A 12,835-nucleotide genomic window follows, 5' to 3' on the forward strand; every position below is an offset into this window, starting at 1 on the left:
AGTCAGGATTCAGCCAGGAGGGAGGATGGGGAGGGAGAGAGAGAACAAATCAACGGTGAAGAATGATGCCTAAGAAGGGAAGGGGCAGGTGGTTATCAACACCCATTCTCTGTGTGGCTCCAGATCAGGAGTTTTATTAGGGGTATTTCTTCCTCTACCAACCCATACTTGGGGAACTGTTGTCTGGAGAGAGGCAGCTGACACAAAAGTCTTGCTAGAGGACAGTGAGGGTAAACGAGTGTCCTGTTTCATCCCCACCATGGGTCTGAAACAGAGGCTGTGTTTTAAGTCACCTGCGGAGGGACTCAGGTTCATGTGGAAGAAAAGAAAATCACTGCAGAGAGATGATGTGAGATCCTGGGAGGGATGAGGGGGGTCCTGGGAACATTTCCATGGGGTCTTTTCAGAATAGCCAGGCACACCTGGCTGTACACACTGGGCTGCAGGGACGGCAGAAGGTGGGACCAAGTGGTCCCCTCTTGGAGGAGTGAGGTGTCTTCTTGTGTCTCTGCTAGATTCTTAAATCTTCTTGAAAACATCAGCCCCTGGGGTCTTTCTGGTGAGGGAGAGAGAGCAATGTCATTTCATAAGGGGGAAACTTTGTTTCCACCGACCTGCTCCTGGGCAATAGTGATGATAGACGACAGTCAAGACCCAGAAGGGGCTGATATTAAACTCAGACCCAGGGAGGCCATGGACCACACTCCAAAGAGAAGGTCTGAGGGGTGAGATGATGCACTGAGTGAGGGCAATGATGGAAGTAAAGCAGGAGGGCCGACCCAGATTGGAGATTTGAGGGGAAAGAGTTGAAAAAGAGGGATACCAAAAAACAGAAAAAGCCATCCCTTGTTCAAGACAGGTTAGAACCATCTGCCAGAAAAGTGCTATAATAAACCTGTATCTGTTATGGCTGCAAATGTGAATGGTGCCCCCTAGAGTTGTGCAGTGCACGACCTGCATAACTGTATATTGCAGCTCTACTCCTTTTGAATATTGTAGGACCTTGTAGAGATGGATTAGTAAACAGGGATTTTAGAATGGTTTTCTCTGTGTGATGTGATATATGTTCCCCTTTACCATCTCCTCAAGAACCTTTAGGGGGAAAAAATTAAACTGCTTTTTCACAGCGTTTGGAGTTAGATTTGTTTTTCTTTTTAATGTGACACTGTATGAAACCAGGCCTTAAGGCTGCAGCAGTATGGCTCAGATATATTTGGCTGACACTCATTTGCGCACACAGAGAACAGGATGTGCACTCCAGGACTGATGACAGCTTGGCCTCAATGTCATAGTAATCAGTCTCCAAAGTCCAAGGTCCCTCTTCTGTCAGGGAGGCAATAGGGCAAGGGGGTGCTTCTGGGTCTGTCTTACAGGATCTCTTATCCACCGTTTCGTTGCTGAAACTAAATCATAGGAAACAGAAGTCACAGTGAGGTTTTCAGGCCCACTGGGAAAGCTGGGCCTAGACTGGGCTGCTAATACCAGGATAGAAAATCTGAATTACAGAACCAAAGTGAGTGTGGGGTTGGGGGGTCTTGAAAGCAGAAATGCTGCAAACCCAGTGGGCAGGAAGTACTTGAAGGATTCTGGAGCTGTCTGCTGATGCCTGTGGTGATCTTCTGAACAGTCCCAGCATGGACACCTGTGGGCTGGGTTCCTTTAAAGAGGCTTTGCAGGGACAGACGCACAGAGGAGAGCGGCACGGCTGTGCATGGCCCCCTCACTCCCACTGGGCCTGCCTTGCAGCCACAGAACTCCTTGGAGAAACTTGCAGAACTGCCAGGGCGCCGGGGGGGAGGCGGCCGTGCCGGCTGGTTGGAAGTGCTCTGGGAGTGGACATAAGGAGGAAAGGCAGGAGTACTCGAAGCTGGTTGAAAGCATCAGTCTGCGGGAGGCTGTCCCAAGTTGTAGTCCCTGAGGCCCTGCAACCTTTCCCCCTTGGCCTCCTGTTCGCTTGCATGAGGCAAGGAAGAGGGGGCCACTGGGGAAAGGGGTCAGAACTATGAATCTCACCAGCTGGCTAAGCGGGATTATTGTCGCATAATAAATCCAGGGCCAGGCATGTTTATGAGGCTCTCAGAAGCTGCAGGAACAATATCATTTAGAAAACATTTATGCTCACAAGGCGAAGGCAATCCCTCCCTCCCCCACTTTATTTATGAGGCATGCTGGGTAATTAAGTGAGAGCTAAGAAGGGAGGAGGTTGGGAGAAGATCACCCCTAAATAATCCTGCCTGGTAAAGCCACCATCTGGGCTGTTGTGCCAGAGAGATGGTCCCCATATGGCCAGATAGTTTATGAGCAGTGCGTGGATCTGAGGGCTGAGGAAGAAATAGCCAAGAAATGTCAATGGACCCATACAGGCGTGATCTGAGCTCCTGGAAGGCAGGGATGTTGTCTTATTCATTAATAGATCCCTGGCACCCAGCACAGTGCCTGGCATATGATAGCTGCTGAATGCATATTATTGAATAAATTCACTCACCCATTGATTCAAAACAATTTAATGAGTGTTACCATGTGCCAGATACTGTGCTCTCTAATGCACTGCTTTGTAAAAACGAAAAATAACAGACAAAACCACTGCCTCCATGGAGCTTACAGTCCAGCAGAGGAATCAGGAATTGAGGAAATGACTCAAACAATCATTGCACTGTGGTTGATTTGCCTTTCTCCACCAACTATGGCTAAGGAAAAGGGCGGGGAGTGGGGGAAGAATGAAAAATTAGAGGTAATTAGGCATAGTGTCTTGCAAGGCCAAGTTATTACCAGGGAGCTTGAGAACTAGCTCAAGGTCAGAACAAAGGAACATTCTTCTAGCATGAAAAGGTTCAAAAGTTTTGTTGGCAGAAGGGCTGTGACTTGTGTGTAGACCCGGGAAGGCCTCTAGCTGGTTAACCCTCACAGGACTTGATCTCTGACATGTCTGCGTGTTTGCTTGTTTTTATATCTCAGAGTGACCTAGGAAAGGGTAACCAGAGGGGAGAGCCTGTTGTCACCCAGAGTCATCAACTAGGGGCAGGTTCCTGTTCCCATCCCCCACCTTACGACTCAAAATTTCCTCCCCCTCATCCCTACCTCACCAGCAACAGAAACTAGTGAGAACAGAAACTAGTGAGAAACCTGGGACCTGATGATTCTCAGCATCAGGAAGGGCATCGCCACCTGGGGCCTGACGCCACATCACTGCGTGATCTAGTCTTTTGGTTTTCAGGATGGCGCTCCAGTCTTGGTCCATTGCGCTGACATAGAAGTACTTGAGTATATTTCAAAACATATTTCTCCGTATATAAAGAAGATTTAACTCTCTGAGCACCCATTAAACATGTGAAGTGTGCATCCACAGTGAACACTGTTTACCTACTCAACAACATGTACTTGGGAGTGCCCGTATGCATCTTAGCACATGTGGAGATGTGTTGGTTCCGTGAGCAAGAACCAGTGAGTAGAACTTGGAGCCTTGTCCTACGTGAGTGACTTGGAGACTGGGGTAGTTTCCTCCGAGATGGCCTTCCTCCCTCTCTGTGTGCACATCCAGAGGTGAAGTCTATACCCCCTCCTCCCTTGGACCTGGCTGGACTCACTGACTTCCTTGAGCAATAGAATGGAACACACATGATGTCAGGGGCTTCAGCTGAGTCAGAGTTGCTTTGCAGCTCTCTGCTGTGCCTCTCTGAATGATCACTTTTGAACCTCCCCTCAAGGGGACCAGTCTTGAAAGCCATGCAGTGAAAAGCCAAAGCCATGTGCAGAGGTCTTGGAGGATGAAATGCGCTGTGTAGAGACAGAGGCCAGGTTGTCAGGAGGCACCAGCCACGGGAGTAAGGAAGCCATCTTAGACATGGGTCCTGCCCCACATGATACCCACAAGGTGCGGAATTCCAGAAGTCCCAAGCCATACAATTGCCAGGTTAAGTAAAATGGTTGTTTGAAGTCAGTATGTTTAGGGCAATTTTCTGTGTAGCAATAGAAAACCAGAAAGAGACCCACGAAGTAGGAGGTCCTTTCTTCTAGAGTCCTGACTCCTATGAGCACTTAGCAAGCTCTGAGCAGACTCAGATCAGCCTGAGACTCCTGTTGAGAAGCGATTTCACCAGAGCCATTCCCAGTTCTGGAAGAACAGGAGCCCAACTCCTCCAACTCATATCCTGCTTGCCCTGGCCATTAATACTCCTGCATGCTCACCCAGAGCCGCCAGTCCCTTGTCTCTGTAACCAGCATGCTCGAAGCTCCAGGCCTGGCTGTCCTGGCCCTTGGGTGACTCTAGCCTTTGGTGCTGGAGTGAGCCCTGGAGGAGGCACTGGGGTCCTGCGAGTATAGGATGCCTGGCTCAGTGCCACATAGAAGGAGACATCTGTGTAGGCAGACAGGAGCAACAGGCTGATGGGCCATCATAGCAGGCAGCGGCCGGGAAAGGTAGGGGGCACCTAAAATCGCCCAGTAAGTATGGCTTCAGAGAAAAGTGTTTTATGCCATTAAGTAATACCAAATTGGGCTTTATGAGTGAAGTAGAGTCTATCTTTAAGACTTAAAAAAGACATTTACTGCCAATTTCTGCTTAGTGCTTTACTTATGCTATTAAGCTTCCATTTCATGCACAAATGAATTATGCAGAGAGCGCTGTGGCTTAGTTTCAGCAGGCAAACAGTGGCCGGGCTAGTGCCTTCCTATTACCGTGGTGTCAGTGAACAAAAGGGTGTTGGATGCGGTTCTGGCAGATTAACAAATTAGCTGTGCCGCTGTTATCTAACATGGTGCCACACTGTCAGGGAGACTCTAAAACTCCAGGATTGAGAGGTAGAGGGAGGAAGCCACCCCCGGCTTCCCTGGCTCCTCAGCAAGTTCCCAGGGACTGTGTTGTCTCTAAGGTGTGCACGGAGCAGAGAGGCGGGGTCCCTCTTTCGGAAGCATCCTCCACCCTCAGTTTCACGGGGTCTGAGTAGCAGCCCATCAACTCCAAGTAGGAAGATACCACCAGAATCTCTGATTCCTTAAGGAACCACTTCAAAGCATGTCCCAGAATCTGGGGGCACCTCTGTCCCCTTCTCTGCTACTAGGGGTGCTTTCACAATTATAAATCTAGACCTTCCATTTCCCTCAGCTTCCCTGAGCTTGTCCTCAGCATCCAAGTAATATTGCAGGATGGAGAAGCTGTTCAGTCTTTCACCCATCTTATTCAGCAGTTCCCCCGGATACCTCTTTATCTTAGGAGCTCACACCTTAGGAGAAGGTAGCTTTCTGATCCAGTTTCAGTGGCTCCAAGTATCTCCCCCTCTGGTCCTGCCACACCATCTGAGATTCTATCATTTGAGAATTAGCACTCTCAGCGAAAGTATTGCATCTCCAGGAATCTTCTGTGAATTTGGAAATAACCCCAACTGTGGTACCATGGGAAGCCTTATTAGCCATGTTCCAGTCCTTCTCATCAGCTGGGGCTCCCACTTGCCCACAGCCCCATAGAAACATCTCACTCATGTATTTCCCTGATTCACAGCATTCAGGCTGCTCTCTCAACCTTTACCAGCTTTGCTTTCTGCTTCCCAGACTGTAGCGAATACTCCTGGCTTCTGATCTCATGACACTCTTTCCCTATTCTCGGCTTTACCTCACATCTCTAATTCACCCTTTGCCTTCTTTGTCAGCCACAGTTCGGAATTTTCTCCCAGGTGCTCCATTCTAGGCCAGCTGGTTACCTGGGAACGTGCACTCCTGAATGTTTCCACGTTTGCCAGGCCCTTCACAGAGCAGGAGAGCCAAGGCCTGAGGATTAACCAGTGGGGTCTGAGGGGAGAGTGGAGGACTGTGGGAAGGGCCCTGCTGAGCAAGAAGCCCTGCCAGGCAGAGCTTTGGGGGCTGTTTAAGGGGTCTGAGCACTAAGCCCTGGGTGGGCTAGGCTGGGAGAGGAAACTAAGGTGGAGAACTCAGAGGCAATCTCCCCCTCTCTGCAGAAATGCTGACAAGCAGCCCATTTTATTATTATCCTGGCTCACAGCCCATGGTTCCTGTTTATGTGTGAATCCCAGGACAGTCACTGAATCAGAGAGGGCTATAGCTGGAAGGCACATTTTTCTTGCAAGGCCAGAGAGGTAAAGGGCTGTGACCAAGATCACAGAGCCATCATCGAGTGGCAGAGCTGCTTTCTGTCATCATTGCCCCCCTGCTTGTTCTCCAGCTGCTTGCCTCCTAGGACAGCATCACTTCCAGGGAGTAATCCATGCAGACAGGAGTCCACAATGGCTCTGAGACACAACAGGGACTGCACAGGACAGTAACTTGGGCTGGCTACCCAGACCACATCCAGATGGCAGAAGGAACTGGACGTGGCCAATGGCTACAAACCAGTTTACCTAACAGTGGGGATGGGGACCATTCCTTTCTTCTCTGTGTGACTTCTGTCTTGCTCAGAACAATTGATGAAGCATTTCCAGCTAGGCAAGCCCTGGGAATCTGAGTTAGATTATGGGCATTTATCCATCTACCTAGTAAACATTTTGGGGGCATTAACAGTATGCCTGGCTCTGTACTAGATATTGAGGATCCAACAGTGACCAAGACAGGAAAGGAGCCTGCCCTCAAAGACTGTGAAGTCTAATGAAGGATTTAAGAAAATCAGATATTATGCAGATGAACTAGTGCTAGGATATGGAGAAGTTGAGAGTGTTAGATATGAGAAGCTGACCCATACCATTTATTGTCCAAACCAAGATATTCAGGAGAATGTGCTATTAATGATTATGTGAGGGCTGCATGTTCAAACTGGTAACATTCTGGGCAAACTGGGACATCTGGCCACCCTAGTTACAGAAATAGGATTTTAAAAACAATAAGACAAGAGGAGATGAGGGAAGGCTTCCTAGAAGAGGGGACCTACATGCTAACTTGAAATAACTTCACTACAATGAGGATTGCCATAATACATATTGATAAGGAAATTGTCAGTATGTATCATAGATTCAGAATCTAGATTTTTTCATTTCATCCACTGGACATGAAATTGCTTTTCATTTATCCAACATCATCCCCTCTCCCAGGACATCCCCTGCCTCCAATCAGATGATCTCTCAATAAGCCTTCCCCACATCCTTCCTCAGGAAGCAGAGTTATTTCCAGAGAGAACCAGCACAAGCCCCAATTGCAGGGTGACTAGAATCTCCTTTTATCAAAGACCATAAGTGGTCAGAACAAAACCTCTTTTCCAAGTACCAGACACTGTCAATTGCTCACCGAGGTTTCTTAGCCTTGGCTGAATCAATACTTGTCTATAATTTTTTTTTTTTCTAACATGACTTGTCACCTTTCTTTTTCTTTTCTTTCTTGTCTAGCTTTTATGTTTATTGTGCTCAAAAAATTTCCCAAATGTTTTTCCTACTATTATCCCCTGTCGCTCATGTTCTGACCCATTGTCAGGTTAACATTCTCCAAACCCACACTGGCATCCTTCATCCACGCGACATTCTCATCCATAGCAAAACAAGAAGAAAATGGAAATACCAATGAGGAGAAAAGGGTCCATTTGCTGAAGTGACCTGGTAGGTTTCAAACAGAATTATTGATCAGTTAAGCTCTCCTGGAAGAGGCATAACTGGCTAGGGAGCTGGTGGTCACAGCTATGTGGTAACGAAGAACTGAAATGAGAGTCCTCTCAGATGCCACAGTGGTTAGTATCTGGTGGAGAAAGCCAGAGGCCAGTGGAGGTAGGTGATGAGGGCATAATTACAGCAGCCAAGAGCTCTCCTTGCCTTGTGTAAACTTAGCCAGAGCCATGATGCCTCATCCCTCCAGACTTGTTTGATTTGGGAGTTCTAGGATGTTGGTAAGAGTCAGAAATAAGCAATCTTAACCCATGTAACTGTCTCACCAAACCTAAGACAATTTTAAATTTCCTGTGTATAGTTTGTCTTGCCCCGACAGTTAGTTTTATAAATAAGTGAAGTAGAGTCTCACAGCATTTCATGGTAAACTCTTTCACACAGTTGAAATGAAGAACACATAAACAGTAAAGTGTTGGTAAAGTAGAATTTGCTATAAGGGGCAGCTTTTTAATTCAACCACTGCAGATGGGGGTGGGGCAGATGGGATGGTGGGGGGGGAGACAATAGAACTGATTGAAGGGGAGAGAGAGAAAACATGGGGGAAGGGGCTTTTGAATACCACGGGACATCTTTGACGTATGTCATTAAACTCAGAAGGTGGACAGAGCCCAAACCAACCCTTAGGGAGACCCTGAAACCCCCCCCACCACCAAAGAGGACATTGTAAGCAAAAAAGGTTTTTCAGAGGCCTTTAATTTCGGAGCTGTCTGTTCTAGGAGCCTGCGGTGTGGAGGTCTGTGTACTAACAATTAGGGATGGAAATTGAAGGTGAAAGAGGAAAGTGATATGATTGATGGATTCTATTTGGCCAGAGCAGTTATCTTATATGTATTCAATACTGAGCAGCTGCAGACAGACTCTGGGAAATCCCCACACTCTGCCATCATCCTAATGCCCAAAAGAGGCCTTTCTGGTGGATGCTAGACTGAGGTACAGAGAACATGATGGGACAACAGACTCAGAATCAGGGGAAGGGGAAGAGATCAGGACAGGTCAGGGATAGTCCCTACCTCTTCTTCTCCCCACACCCCCATCCTTAGAGCGATTAGTCATTAACACCAGCCCTATGGGGCCATTATATCTGAATATTCTCTGTAATTGGCTCTGTTGAAGCTCTGTCTGTGCACAGTTTCTATTCAAATGTAAGAGTTCAATTCTTCTTAACTATTCCCTTTGAGTGTCCTAATAAAAGTACCTTTTACCAAGTATGAAGAAAAGGTATCCCCAATGAAATGTCAGGGTTTTAGTCCACTTGCAGGGTAGTGTCCAAATAGTAACTACTCCCATGAGAAGAGGCCACCCCTTACAGATCTGCCCTGTCATTTGTGACAAATGCAATTTACCATTGGTTCTGTGTCGAAAGCTCTGACACTTTTTAAATTAGCTGCACAAAGAAGGATTAAGATGAGGAGGCACTGGCTGTGCCATGACACCACCAGGGGGAGGGGTCACTATCAGCATGAACCCCTGAGGCTGGGTGTCCCCAGCCCGCAAGGAGATTCAGCAGGAACCGGCTGCCAGGTCCCTAAGCCGTCATCTGTGTCAAACAACCGGGGTCAAATGGGGTGATTGTGGCCTGAAATATGAAGGATTTAAACAATTGAGACCATCATTTCTAGTTTATTACCCAGACTTGTGTTGTGTGTGGAAGGGTTGATGGCTTTGGTTTATGAGAGCCAATGAAAGCATGACAGATTCCTGGAGGCCCTGAGAACTCATTCTCATGTCTTCCTCCCACCATCTATCCATTCTCTCTCCCTCCCTGCCTCCCTCTCTCTCTCTCTCTGCCCCCCACACTCTACCCCCATCACCCCCCACACAAAACACAAGTATTCTTTCCCTTGCCATAACAATTGGGCCATTATGGGCTAGAAAACAGGTGTGTTCAAAACAAACATAGAGCAAAATCAGGGGGAGAATTTCTAAAGCTTGGGAGTCCTCTGACTCCTTGAGTCATCTGTAGCATGTCAGAGCCAAGAGAATCCTTGGAAACCATCTAGTTGGGCAGTTTCTTTTTACAGCTGAGGAAGCTAAGATCCAAAGATGAACATGAGCAACATAGGCCGTCTGTGACTTCCCAGTTCTCCTTGTCAAAAAAATTTGATCTCACCCACAGCCTACCTAAACCCCTCCATCTCCAGTCTAAAGCCATACTCAGGATGTCATTCTTCATACCTGTGCCCTTCACATGCCTGAAGACTATGGTTCCCACCTGCTTTACTCTTTCCAGTCCTAGCCTGGAGGACTAGCCTTGTCCTTGAAGGACAAGGAGAAAGGGCAAGAGCTGTCACAGATCAGACGGTTGACTTACACGGCTGCCTCACTAAAGATCATCTGGCCCTTCATGTCCCTGATGAGGGAAACTGAAATCTCAAGTGGTAGCATGATCTGAATAGAATATCACAGCCACCAAAACAAACAAACAAACAAACAAACAAAAAAAAACAGGTGGAAACCAGGCCTCCTCATTCCTGAACCCTTGATCCTTGGTCTTTGATCCTTGATCTTTCTACTCCATGGTCCCTGCTCCACTGTCTGCCACAACCTCAGCTCCAGCCCGGTCTCCATTTTAGCCTAATAGCAATGAAACCAGAGCTCCTGGCTTCTATCCACAGTGGTTGATGAGGGAAGGAAAAGGGATTGGAGGGTACATGAACAGGCAGCACTGAGCCCCAACCCAAATCTCCCTCCCTCTGCTTAACACAAACCCAAGCCAGCAGAGGAAAGCCATAGTGAGGTCACTGCATTCCTGGTGGATAAAGACCATCTTTGTCCACTCCTGCCAGGCCTCTGGCTCCAGGCTGACTCAGGCTGGCAGGCTCCAGCTGAACATTCTCTCCCTGCTGAGAAATGAGCATTCTCAGAATCTCAGGACGCACACAACCGTGGAAAAAGTAAGCGCATGCAGATACACAGAGACATGCACACACGCGTGCACACACATGCACACACACATACACATCCTTCGCCAGTAGGAGCAAATACTGAAGAATAAACATACCTGACATAAAGCCCAACTCTGTCTCCAGAAGAAAAAGATTCCAAAAGGGCTTGAATTCACCAGAATCAGTGTTCCAGGGTTTGCTAATCTCTAATCTCCTCAATTTCCTCCTGTGGAAAATGGGAATAACAATACCTAACCTTGGATGATTGTTGTGAGAATTGGAGAAAAATATAAAACCCCTGATTTAGCGTCTGCATCGATAAAGTGTAGTTTTTGCTATGCTAACCATTTACTGATCACTGTCAGCTCTCCTTTCTCCTTTCTTGGATTATTTTATTCTTATCCAGAGACATGGGCACATTTCACTCCAGAACACCACTGACCAACCCGATGAGATAGGATCCCATCCAGAGGCATGTGACCTAATATGGGCAGGGAGGTGCACGCTCTTCTCAACAAAGCTAGAAATGGGGTCAAGAGAGAAATTAAACTTCCCAGGGGGCCAGGACCATAGCATGCAAACATAAATGCCCAGGGTTAGGGCAACCATGATGTACAGTATTTACAGGGAGCATAAGAAGCAGGTCTGCAGGTCCAAGATGAGACTTAGGGGGGCAAGCAGAGAGATACAGAGGTGGAAGAGAGTGCCAGCAGCACCCAGCCCCTTCCTGGGACCCAGCTATATTCCTTTCTCTGGCTGCCAGAAGCAACCCCTCAGTCTAACATTTCCCTTGTTTCCTTAAGGAAACAAGGTTTCTGTTACTTGCAACCAGTTAGTCCTCATCAGAAGATGATTGATGATCATTATATGCACATAAAGATAGATTTTATCTTTGACTTCTCTTTCCTCAAAGCTCCTTAAGAATGTGGCATTAAAAGGATAGTGATGGGGTGACTGGGTGGCTCAGTCAGTTAAGGTCTGACCAGTTCAGGTCATGATCTCACAGTTTGTGAGTTTTCAGGCCATGCTGACAGCTCAGAGCCTGCTTCAGATTCTGTGTCTCCCTCTGTCTCTCTGCCCCTCCCCTGCTCATGCTCTCTATCTCTCTCTCTCTCAAAAATAAATTTAAAAAAAACATGAAAAAAAAAGGATAGTGATACACATGACCCCGGAGTAATGGGCAAACCATTGCCTAGGCCACTGTCCTCAAATATGAGGAAGAAGGCTGGTTGGGAGTGAGATAGACACCTGTCTCCTTCTCCTCTCTATACCTAAGTCTTTTTTGGAACATACCTGACTCACTGGGAAGTACATAGTCCTTTAGGGTCTGTTATTTACCTTGGGCCTTTTTACAATAGCTTATTGTAAATAGCTTATTACAAATAGCCTTTTTGAGGCTCAGAAACATTAAAATAATATTATTGTGAACAGTTGTATGTAGAGCGCCAGACACAAAGTTGAGGACTCAGTGATCGGTGGCTACTACTATTAAGCACCTCCCTTGGTAACTAGTATCCACAGACCTTCCCAGGAGACCTCCCTGGATTTCTTTTAATACTTCCCACCCTTGGATATAGCAAAGAGGCTCTTGTTAAACAGAAGAGTATGGGACCTTTCTTTACCATGACTGGTATATCACCCTCGTAGACTGAAAGTTTGGGAAGAGATTCTCCAACATTCAGAGGCCCCTACTGGCTCTGCCTAAACCACCCTTGGCCAGCTCTCTCCTCCGTCTTGGGGCAACCACATTTACTGGCAGTTGACATTTTACCAGGTACTCTAGGAAGATATAAAAACAAAAATAGGACACATGGTCCCTCCTACCTTCAAGAAGCTTATAATAAATGATATTTTTTGTAAAGCAACAGAAACACATTTAATGCAGTGGAAATGAAATGTCTGGATGCCATGATGGTGCTGAGAAGGGGGGTGAGTGAATTAACCAAGGTTTGAAGGCAAGGGATTCAAGAGCTGGAGATGATGCCAGGGCAAAAAACAGAAGTTCAGAACTTGTAAATTAGTTGTGCAAGAGAGAACACATTGAAGCAACAAGAAGCTTGGCACGGAGAGAAGGTGTGTAGGCTGGTGATACAGGTTTTCGAGTCACCTGAGTATTAGAACCATGTGAAGAAATGAGCTTGTAGTATAGTGGTTTGCAAACTTGCCTGCATTTTGGAACCACCTGGGAGGTTTAAAAATATTGAAGCATGCCCGGTCCCCCTCCCAGAGAATCTGGTTTCATTGTTCCAGAGCACTGCCTGGGAATCAGGATCTTTAAAAGCTCCCCACATGATTCTAATATTCAGTCAAGTTTGGGAACCACTGCCCTACGGGGTGACAAGTGTGGGAACCACTGCC

General features: G+C 47.1%; 1 long non-coding RNA gene across 1 annotated transcript in view; it reads right to left on the reverse strand.

Annotated features, from left to right (window-relative positions):
- Positions 1-12,835, reverse strand: part of LOC123600667 — a 42,334-nt gene that overhangs the window by 11,473 nt on the left and 18,026 nt on the right. The window contains exons 2-3 of the long non-coding RNA XR_006713730.1: positions 10,594-10,703; positions 10,301-10,432 (exon numbers count right to left, since the gene is read on the reverse strand). This is a non-coding gene — a long non-coding RNA (uncharacterized LOC123600667). The remainder of the gene's footprint in view (positions 1-10,300; positions 10,433-10,593; positions 10,704-12,835) is intronic.

The sequence above is a fragment of the Leopardus geoffroyi genome, chromosome D1, assembly GCF_018350155.1.
Source record: "Leopardus geoffroyi isolate Oge1 chromosome D1, O.geoffroyi_Oge1_pat1.0, whole genome shotgun sequence".
NCBI lineage: Eukaryota > Metazoa > Chordata > Mammalia > Carnivora > Felidae > Leopardus > Leopardus geoffroyi.